We start from the raw sequence: 10549 nt of genomic DNA on the forward strand, positions 1-10549 counted from the left end.
GAAGCGACAAAGCAACCAAAGATAATAGTGGCCGCTGTGTGGATAGGCTCTTGTCTAAGTGACATTGAGTGGCTCTTGTCTCAGTGAGTGAATTATACCTCAGTCACACTGGCAAATTTAGTATCATTTTGAGCGAGTGCACTTACGCCACCAGAATATGACTTTGGCGGCGCGCTGCTACACGAGAAAGGGAAGTGTACCTTGGAAATGATGGCAATGGCGATGGTTAACTAAGTAGAACAGCAGATATTTGTTATTTCAGGCGATGTTTCTTAAGAATTAATGTATTGTAGCTATAAGCAGCCTTTAAAATAAACTTTAGGTACAAACGCGGCGGATGCGGCCATTGCATGGCGTGTGCTCGGCATGCCCCTGGCGGCCGTGGCTGTAAACTGCCTGAGAACGAGAATAGCAACGTAGTTTTTTGTGGTATAGTATGCTTTAATGCATAACAATATTCCTAATAACGAAAACGATAGTTAAAAAAAATGCTACGAACTCAAACTCGGATAATAACTTACTTGTTCTCGAGCTACTGCTACTGAGGCTACACACTCCGTCTCGGCGAAGTGAGGTTGGCGAACGCACTCGCTGGCAAGTGCGCTTTGCAGCGAGTGTCACTAAGCATTCCCGTGTGACAGCGTGTAAATGACACTAGCGGCGAAGTGCACTCCCTCAAAGTGCACTTAACTTGTCCTGTGTGACAGGGGTATTAGTTTAGGGCAGGATAAACCATTATACGCAGCGCACAGTCTTAGATGCGAAGCAGCTTTTGCTCGGGGCTGTGTCCGGCGGTGGCGTCCGCGCTCTACTGCGCATGCGCCTACTCTCGCGCGCTCGCGTCAAGGAGAAGTCTTCTTCCTCTTGTTCTTGTCACCAACTTTGACGTCCCTCTGCTAGTTCATTGTGTCTCCGCTGCCCAAGGGAATTTGTTCGAGACTCTTCCCATTGTCGGTCGCTTCCCGTCCCGGGGAGTCCGTTTCTGGGATGGTTGCAGGTGTTCCAGTAGTGTGAGAACGCGTAAACCGTCAATTATCATAGTCCACGCGTCGCCACCGACTGTCAGTCATAACAACGTGTTTATATGTTCGCAACATATACGTGTACCTCTTGCGAGTGGACAAAGACACCCTTAAGATTTTGATGTGCCTAATAGCCGCCTGGCATGTATAGCCTACCTCTCTGTTTGTCTATTATTAAAAACAAGCGTAGTAGCTCGCCAAATTATCACTCGAGAGCTTAAAACTGTTTCCCATCAAAGCATACGGACACTCATGAATTTTTTGGGCAGATTGTCGACGCTGTTCACATAGGAATTTGTAGAATATTATGCAGAAAATCAGTGTTCGGGAACAAAAGCTATGTTCTCAGTGCGTTATTGAGCTATTCACAAAGTTTGCAAATACGAATCAGAAAGTCGCACTGCCTCCTCACGAAGATTACGAGGATGTAATAACGAGTTTCTTCTTCTAAAATAAACGAAATGATATAGAAATGGCTTTAATGGTGACATTTTGTTTTCCCTTGCGTCATGAATGCATTTTGCGCCTGCAGCCACCACGTAGTACCTTCTCTCTTCTTTCTTGTAGAAACTGCGCAGACAGCGTTTATGGCGCGACACAGAAAGACAGATGACTCACGTCGGTGCGGCCCATCTATCGAAACTACAAGATTAAACAAACCAACTCAGCGTAATATAACAAAATGGTAAAAGAAAATCCTAGCGCACGTGCACATCGTATAGGCATGATGCATGACAAGTTTTCGAGACACGTTGTAACAGAAGACGGCTCCTGCAAAAGCAAAGCGTATACTCGTTTTACGTTTCATTTTGTGTGCATATGTGTGGAATATCAGCTAGGACTGCGCGAGGAAGAGACACTGTTCCATTCGCGTGCAACAGTGACCGGACGCATCAATCATATCCCCATTGCATGCTAGGAGCGCAATACGTCGCAAACACACCGGGGAAACGGCGAATGGCTGCTTTCTTGGCGCACAGTGTCTATGCTGCGCATTTTCACACGTCTAACATCACGTCTCGCATATAATATAGGGGGAACATGATTCACTGAGGTTTCTGCCTGCCTCGTATGTCATGGTGGTTACAAGCCTGCCCTGTCTTAGTGCCCTCTCTGGATGTCTCTATTAACCGGCGTGTGTCACGTACGTATTACTAATGTGCTACAATACGAAAATCAGGTCGGGCGCAGCTTTGTTACCGCAGTTAACGTAAGCTGACCGAAACAACGAAAGAAGGAAGGCAGTTTGTGAGCGTTTTTATTCACATTATTTTCACTAGGAAGTCAAGATAGCTACACATTTTTGTTTGACAAGTTTCAACCAGTCAAAAGAGGAGGCACAGAGGAGAGACGTGGTGCACACAGCAACTGACTCTGTATTGACCATTTGCTATCACTGATGGTGCTGGAAATCAAGTTGTACATAAGAAGCATGTAACATGTTCTTATTGTTTTTGAAAATAAAGCTGTGTGTAGGTTATATGTATTAAGTTGTTATTCTCGTTGTTGTACCGTAGCAAGGTGTCAGCAGTCGGCGAAGAACAAATGGCTGATAGTCAATGCACCCCTTATAAGAACTGCGTACCACGTAGCCAATTACCAGAACACGTTCCGTGCATTTGTGTCTGCGTCGTGATTGTTTGCGTTGCACATAACTTGAGCGCACAGGTCCCCACGTCACGCGAATAACAACGCGCATGTTGATTACACATCGACAGCAGTTTTTTTCTGCGCAACTGCAAAACGTAAGCAAAAGTAGGCTTTCGCATATCCTCAGTAGAAGGTAAACAACATACTTTTAAAGCCGCTTGACACGATGGAACGAATCGCTCGTTAATTACGCTTGGATTGAACGTGGCGTAACTCGGCGAAATCGAATAACGTGGAGCTACTTACTATGTTTACCGCCCCTCACGGCGGCAATACACAACGCGTCACGCTCCGCCCGAAAGTTGAATAAGATATTCGGAGTGCTGTGTAAAAGTGGGTAACCATGAGAGGGCTCAAATGAGCGGTGTCATATATTGAGCGGATGAGCGCTTAAAACATTGATTTTATTTCTGAAAACTACATTTGAGTGTCAATCACACAGACGCATCATTCCACTTTATTATTATTATTATTATTATTATTATTATTATTATTATTATTATTATTATTATTATTATTATTATTATTATTATTATTATTATTATTATTATTATTATTATTATTAGATGATGAATTCGAGCCCACCAGACGGCTACTGTCGTTCGCTTAACCACTCAATAAGCAGCCAGCACAGGCGAGGCCAGCTGTAGCTGCGTAAAGGTGTGCGAAGAAGCAACAAATGATTATGAGCGGAGTTAATTTTTTTTTTTTGGCACTTGGGTCTACTATTAGCAGAAAAATGCAGAGGAAAAAAGCCGTAAGAACGCCCTTGTAAGATCTCGACGGCGCACCTTCTGTATATACATAGCCAGTAAATTACGTTCCCATAATACATTTAGCTAAGCTCTAGCTAAGCCACGAAAAAAAGCGAGAGAGGGAGAGAGACAGCACGCAACAACCAGAAAACGCGTTCGTGCATCTGCCACGTACGTACTATTAACGTTCCAGAAACACGCTTATACGGCGCATAACACAAAGTTACGTACTCAGTTCTCGTCGTGTTGGCCTCATACATTTGATGATGGCAGAGTGCAAAAAAAGAAAAAAAGGTAATGCATACTGTGCATTTGCTGTGTGTTGTAGAAAAGCAGCTGGTTACATTGATCCGCAGTCCCACACACTGCGGGGCTAATGATCAGATCGTTGTTATGGCGCACGAGCCACCAGCACGAGTCATATTATACCTATACCATCTTTTCGTTTATTACAGCGGTCCTCCACATAGGTGAACGATTCTGCGGATACTCATGCCCTCTAGCGATGGCGCGAAGCGGACACCGCAGAATAATGCTTCATTCTTTTCATGCTGGAATTCCTACACCAGACTATTGTTTGCGTTTTGGTACTATTGGCGAGCGAATTTGTAAGCATGTGCTGCGCTTTCATTTGCCGCACCATGCGTCCCGTGCACTGTTTAGGACGCTAAATCCTCTCGACGTAAGCGCGATTCCATCATTCGCCGAAATTAGGGCCTTTTCGGCGTTCTGATTGAGGGGCACCCCTTCGTCGTTTGTGATTTGTAGCTTATGTCTCCTTGTTTGATTCCAAACGGAAAATTGGTTTCCCTCGTCCAACTGTTCCGTAGTTTGCGAGCGAAGAAAACAAGTGCCTGTTCGAGAAACTAGCCGACATCAGGGTGTGCACTAAGAAGCATTGTAAGTAGTCTGATTAGCTCAACCACATGTTGTCAAGCTATGATTGGTTCCAGGATGCCAAGACCACTTGACCACGCCGCGCTATACTCTGCGCGCGCGCTATTCTCACGCATGCGCTATATGTTGCCAGCACGCAGCGTAGCCTCAAGGGAGCTGGAGGCGTGCTTTTACAGAGAACTGGAAGCACAAGTGAACTCCTGCCAAGCAGGACTTCCTCATTAAGCTCAGATACTTGGGAAACAACATAGCGTCGCCTCTTAATTGCTTGACGTGTAAATGAGCGAAGTCCCTTGAAGAATTACCGCGTCGCGTTGCCAATCACGGGCACCGTTTTTTTTTTGTTTTTTTTGTCTCGACTTCATTTCACAGAGATTGTCTTCTCCAGGCCCGGCCGTGTTGGACTGAATAGTGATTTTGTCTACAGGCTAAGGAAAAGTTGCCGAGATCAGGAGAGCTGCAGACGCAGGGGCCCCATTTCAAAGGCGTAGGTTCAAGGTTCAACTCTTTGCATATAATTTACAGCTGACGTATATGCAGTAGAATGTGCGAGGAAGCTTACGTGACCCCAGGAAAGATTCACAGTTGTCTTCTACAAGAGTATAGATTTTGCACAGAGAGGTGCGTGGTCGAGAAATTCGAAACGCTACCGCTCCCATCTAGCGAAGAAGCAAAGGAGGATTTGAGTTCCTTTCATTTGAATAAGAATACTTCTACGTAGAGTTCTTCCATGACGATAAAAAGTATTTTAGTTAAAACGTTCGCCCCACATTCCTTCGAATGCTGACCATTGAGAGAACAAGCAACCGCTGCTCTTTCGCTCATCATAACGAATGTAACATTGTATCAGTCGTTATTCAAGAGAAAAGACGAACGATCTGTTTACACCTACACAGTTGTGAAGGTCTACGTGCAATCTCATACGTATTCCACGGACTTATTGCTAGAGCATCCGCAAAAGCTAGCGCGGCTCTTTTCCAGACTGCGGTCCCCTCTTAGCTCCCCGTTGGCTTTCAACCTTTTTTTTGTCTTCAACAGCGAACAAGTTCTACAGCCCATAACAAATACTCATCATCGGAAACTTCCCGTCGTTCGTCTTAGTGCTCCCGAATACCATCTCAGGCGAGAAGGAGGGTGCCACCGGGGTTCTATGAAAGCAAGACCCAAACAAAGTCAAGGAACGCAAGGACGCCCGACGCCCTTAACAAGGAACTGATTAGCCTAGAATAACCACAAACATCCCTCGAAAACCGTCGTCGCCGGTTCCTCTAATTAGGTCGTGCAAACGCATACCAATGGTCTCCCATTGGTCTACTAGGAGGAGGAGGGATGCGCGGCACTGACGCCGGCTAACGGGCGTGCGATAGCCCGAGATGCTGCCGGCTGTATAGAATGCGTAATTACGCATTACTTCTTCTGCTTGGGGGCGAACACTGCCGTGTCATTTGATCAGCTTTTCCGGGATAACTATTTCTTCTTTCTCTATACTGCAGGCGCAGTTAAGTGCTCAAAACTGCGTTTGCCTAGTGCGTTAGCCATGGGGCGAGCACGTTCATTCTGTTACGCTGGCGAAGGTCGCGATGTCATCGACATCACTTTGTCGTCGTCAAACAGCTTCGTCATTTGCAGCGTCGTCTCCGCTTTCAGCAAGTTAAGCAAGTGTTGACCACTGCAGCCATAGCATTTTCACTTTTTATATGTGACAGGTTTCTTGACCTATCACAGAAATCAGTGGCAACACACTTGTATATCTGCAAACAAGAGTGATAGTCAAATGTTAGGAAGTATTGCGTTCAATACAGATTCTAAGAAATCCGAGCAAGCAATACTGGTGGCATGCAAGGTCACGAAGCTGACATTCTTGTGAAGCGCAAATAACTTATTCATGAAATGATGGTGGAGGGCTCACCCGCCATGGGGCGTCTCAACTGCTGAAGAGTCTTGTGGAAGTACATGCTACACAATGTACCCTTAATCATACCCCATTTATCTGGATGACTGACTCTACACTACTCGTACCCACATATCTCCTCTATAGGTCATTGCCCAGCATATTCGTAATGTTCTGGGCAAGGCCTGGTAAATAACCCTAAATCTCCGGACAATTACTCCGGACAAGGTTCTGTATGATAATAAAATTTATTCTCTCTCACCTTGAATGAAATTGTTGCAATCGTCACTATGAACTGTACGCGATGCACTGTAGTGTACAGTGCACTAATATATGAAGACGCCTATATTTTGGTTGGGTACACTTGCTTTGCGGTACTTATCAGTAACTCCTTGCAACTGTGCCTTACTACTGAATTGTTGGGCAGCGCTGTTACGTATGCTGCGTATTCTGCGCTCAGGGAACACGTTTTTAATCAACATTCGTGGCACAATTGCTTGGAAACTGGAACTGCTAGGGACTTGTTGCTGTGTATACCTAGGTAATTTGGTGGCAGCTATTTTTTAAACAAAAGCTCTCCCCAACAAGTCACTGAGATTCATTGAATGCGGAAAATTGAACGAGAGGTGCAAGGTTGATAATGCCAGAGAGGTTCTCGTTCTCTCATGCCAACCATCTTAGTTGTTCTGTCGATGCCCCTCAAAATCCGCCATGGCAAGGTGCCTGTGCCCGCATAAAATCTTGTAAATGCAATTTAAGCAGCATGAAAGGACGCGACATCGACGCTGTCAAGAGACGTCTAGTGTTTCTGCAGAAGCCACTCATTATCACGTTGTTTCAGCGCCTCGAAGCGGCTTAAGGGAAGAGAGAGGGATGCTCCCAAAATTCAATTGGGCCGGTCCTGTCATTCCTCCTCGATGACCAACCGTCGCTCCGACTACTCAGCACGGCGTTTTCTTTGTTTTGGTGGGTCTACAAAGTGAAAAAAAATAAAAATTAAAAAAAAAAATAGAAGAGGGGTTAAGAACGAAACGCAGACAGCAGAAGAAAGTCATGACAGAGTGGGGTGGACGGGCAGTGAAACGGCAGCGGATTTCATGCTGAGTTGCGAGGCTGAGCACACGCGTCATGTGGCGCTGTTTCCTTCAATCCCAATGACTGGCAACGGGACTGAGCGAAAACACGGATAATATGATGCGCATACTTAACTAGCAACACAGTCTCCACACAAATGTGGACCAGGAAGAAGCCGAGAAGGAAGAAAAGGAATGAAAGGCGGGGAGGTCAACCAGACGCGCGTCCGGTTTGCAACCCTACAGTGGGGAAAGGAATTAAAAGAAAGAAAAAAGAGGGAAGAAAGCACTCGCTTAAACCGAAAAGAGGGAAGAAAGCGGTCGCTTAAACCGGTCGATTTTAAAAAAACTGTAGCAATGCTCGCTTCGCTTCGGTGGCCTCCGACGCGTAGAGCCATGATCCAAGGATCTTCTCTTCGGAAAACAGTCTGTCGTCTAGCGTGTTCAGCGCATTGCAGAGAACGTAGAATTTTAAGGCGAAAGCCTTTAATGTCTCATGCTCGCGGTGTCCGTCCGTGCCCTGGAATGATTCCAGCTGTGGCCACTCCCCCTGACACCCCCTAAGCAATGACGTGAGGGCACAGCGGCGCGTGCGGCAACGCTCCTTCGTCAGACGTCTCGTTGCAGCAGTCGAGTTAGTCGGATGGCTCCCAAGCGGCCCGGTGATGATTCCACGGCAAGCGGTTCGGAGAAGCGCCCCAAGAATGTGGACTTCCTCGACACCATGGTATAGTCAGTCGAATGGCCACAGGCGTTCGCCGAAGGCACTTTGGAATTTACAAAGTGTCTTTCAATTTTCAGCTCTTGTAGGGGGCAGCCATATTCGGCCGGGGGTTACGAGTAAGGTGTAACGATCGAGCACAATAGCTTCAGGCCTGTCCTTATCGCATGGTTACCGTAAGTGTTGGTTCGCCGGGAGCTGTGACGCAACCAAACCCGCTGTCTCTGAGCTTGCCTTGCTGACGGGTGCTAACTGTGGTCAGAGATATGTACATACGCTTGCTGTGAACGCGGGTGCGAGAGTCGAATAATATGACTTATACACAAACGACCGACTTTATGTGTCAATGTTAATGTAATCCATATGGTTGAAATGTTAAAATATGTATACTGTCGTATCCATAAACTGAGGGACACTAGAACACAAGAGAAACCCATGACGTCGTTGTTCTAACCTTTGTTATTGGACGAAAAACCAAAAACAGAATTCGTACCTTCCATCAGGGATGGCTATAAAGGTACACGCACAAAGAAAGAACACCATTCCCCAATAAAATGGCTTACTGATAAATGATGTTCGCCAATAATTATCATGCTGGTAACGCTTGTAACATCATCAACAGCGATAACGACAGCGAGCTTCCGTTCCAGCTTAAGTACGGAAACAGTTGCGTTCACAAAAAGTATATATTAATTTTTGTGGCCATGGAGATAAATTCATGTTCTTTTTTTACTGTCGAGGTGGAGAAAGAAAGAAAGAGAACGTAAGGTATATAGCAGGCTCGGTCTTCTAAAAATCTCAAATTTTTGCTCAAGTAGAAAGAAGGAAGTTAAGGATAAAATATAAACAAGCATTAAAGATGCCGGTACACGTCACTAACACAGCAACATCGAGATGTAAAACCAGAATGTTTCTGTTCTCGTTGCTGCATTCTTTGTTAACAGACGTGCAATGTCCAGACTGAAGAGTAGAGGCGAAAAAAAAAACAAGATGCGGAGCAGCCGCAGTTTCCACTGTAGCAAAGATGGATAGATTAGTAGACAGAACATCGCCCATTACAAGACTAGGCAAACCATTTTTCAAACACCTGTCACGACGTAGAAGTTCTGAGGTAAACGTTGTTCTATAGGTACGAGAATCGTAGTTCATGAAAACTACGCTTCCAGGGAACTCTGGATGACGGTGCCACTCTCAGCCCGTGCAAAGGACGACACAACAAAATGCTAAAGCGCCGCAATTGTTTGCGCTTGACTGCTTACATGCCTCACTGATGGAAAGAGCGGCAGCGATGGATCTTTCACGGTCGACTTTCATTTCGACTGAACGTTACACGTCACTGCAAGCGTGTCCTGAGGGTTCGAAGCAAACTAATGCCCATATTGTCAACAGAAGGGAGACAGAATAATTTTCTGGTGTACCATGAAATACTTCGACCTCCAACTTAACATATGTCACCTTATTTCATCGCATTTCTTTTAATTTTACACAGTGTGTTTGAGAGATATCAGTCTATAAATGGCATTGGATGCTTCCTGTCGCGTGTCCTCTCGTACTATACGTCCAGGAGGCAGTGAATACTTTTATAACGAAATTATATAGCAAATGCGACGTGGATAGTCGTAACTGTTCCTAAAACCAGAGCGATGTGCAGCTGTATAGAGGAAACACCAAGGATCTCGACTTGCCGCGCAGTTTTACTGCTTGGGTTGTTTTCCTACTTGATAACATGCTCTCTAGTTCGGACCACGGTTCGGCTGTCGCTATATACATAATAAAAGAAATGACAGTTGACCCAGTGGCTAAGATTAGTTGGCCAGCACCGCTCACAAGTTCTCTCGCATGCGGTGTATGCTAGTCACAGAAGACGACTTTGTTCATTCTTTAACTTGGACTGCATGACATCCCTGAAAGAATAGTTGCTAATGTTCCCAACGAAAACATGGCTACTGATGTTAAATGTAGTAGTGGGTCTGTGTTTGCAACTGTGTTGTACATTTTAGCCACGGTAGAATTAAAATAATAAACGGAGACATTCATGTCAATGCTAAGCAAGAGGAGGAAAGCGTTCATGGGCAGTTTTTTTAATGCGAAACATTTCTCAGCGAACCCTAGGCACTCCGTCCGTCCGTGCCGTCCGCCTACGTCTGGGTGCTCTCGTGATCACCTCCTTAACTTGGTGAAGATCAAAACTAGCATGAGAGGGTGAGAGGATTTGACGAATATGGTCATTACGTCGTGAAACCCTTTCATCCAGACACGTGTGGCACATACCCGTCTACGACGGGCCGTTGTGTACGGGTATGCGCCACAAGTGATTGACACGTTATATCTACTCAGGTACAGCGAGGACATACATTGGTAATTTAAGTGCGAGAGCGTTAAGAAAAACCAGCATCGGCAGCGTTGACCTGACGAATGCAAAGAAGAAAAATTAGGATCCCAGCAGGAATCGAACTCAGGCATTCTGCGTGGTAGTCAGGTATACTACGACCCTGTGCAGGCGTAATGTTGGTACAACGTCAATTGTGGTTCTGGTGCTG

The sequence above is a fragment of the Rhipicephalus sanguineus genome, chromosome 5, assembly GCF_013339695.2.
Source record: "Rhipicephalus sanguineus isolate Rsan-2018 chromosome 5, BIME_Rsan_1.4, whole genome shotgun sequence".
Classification (NCBI taxonomy): Eukaryota; Metazoa; Arthropoda; class Arachnida; order Ixodida; family Ixodidae; genus Rhipicephalus; species Rhipicephalus sanguineus.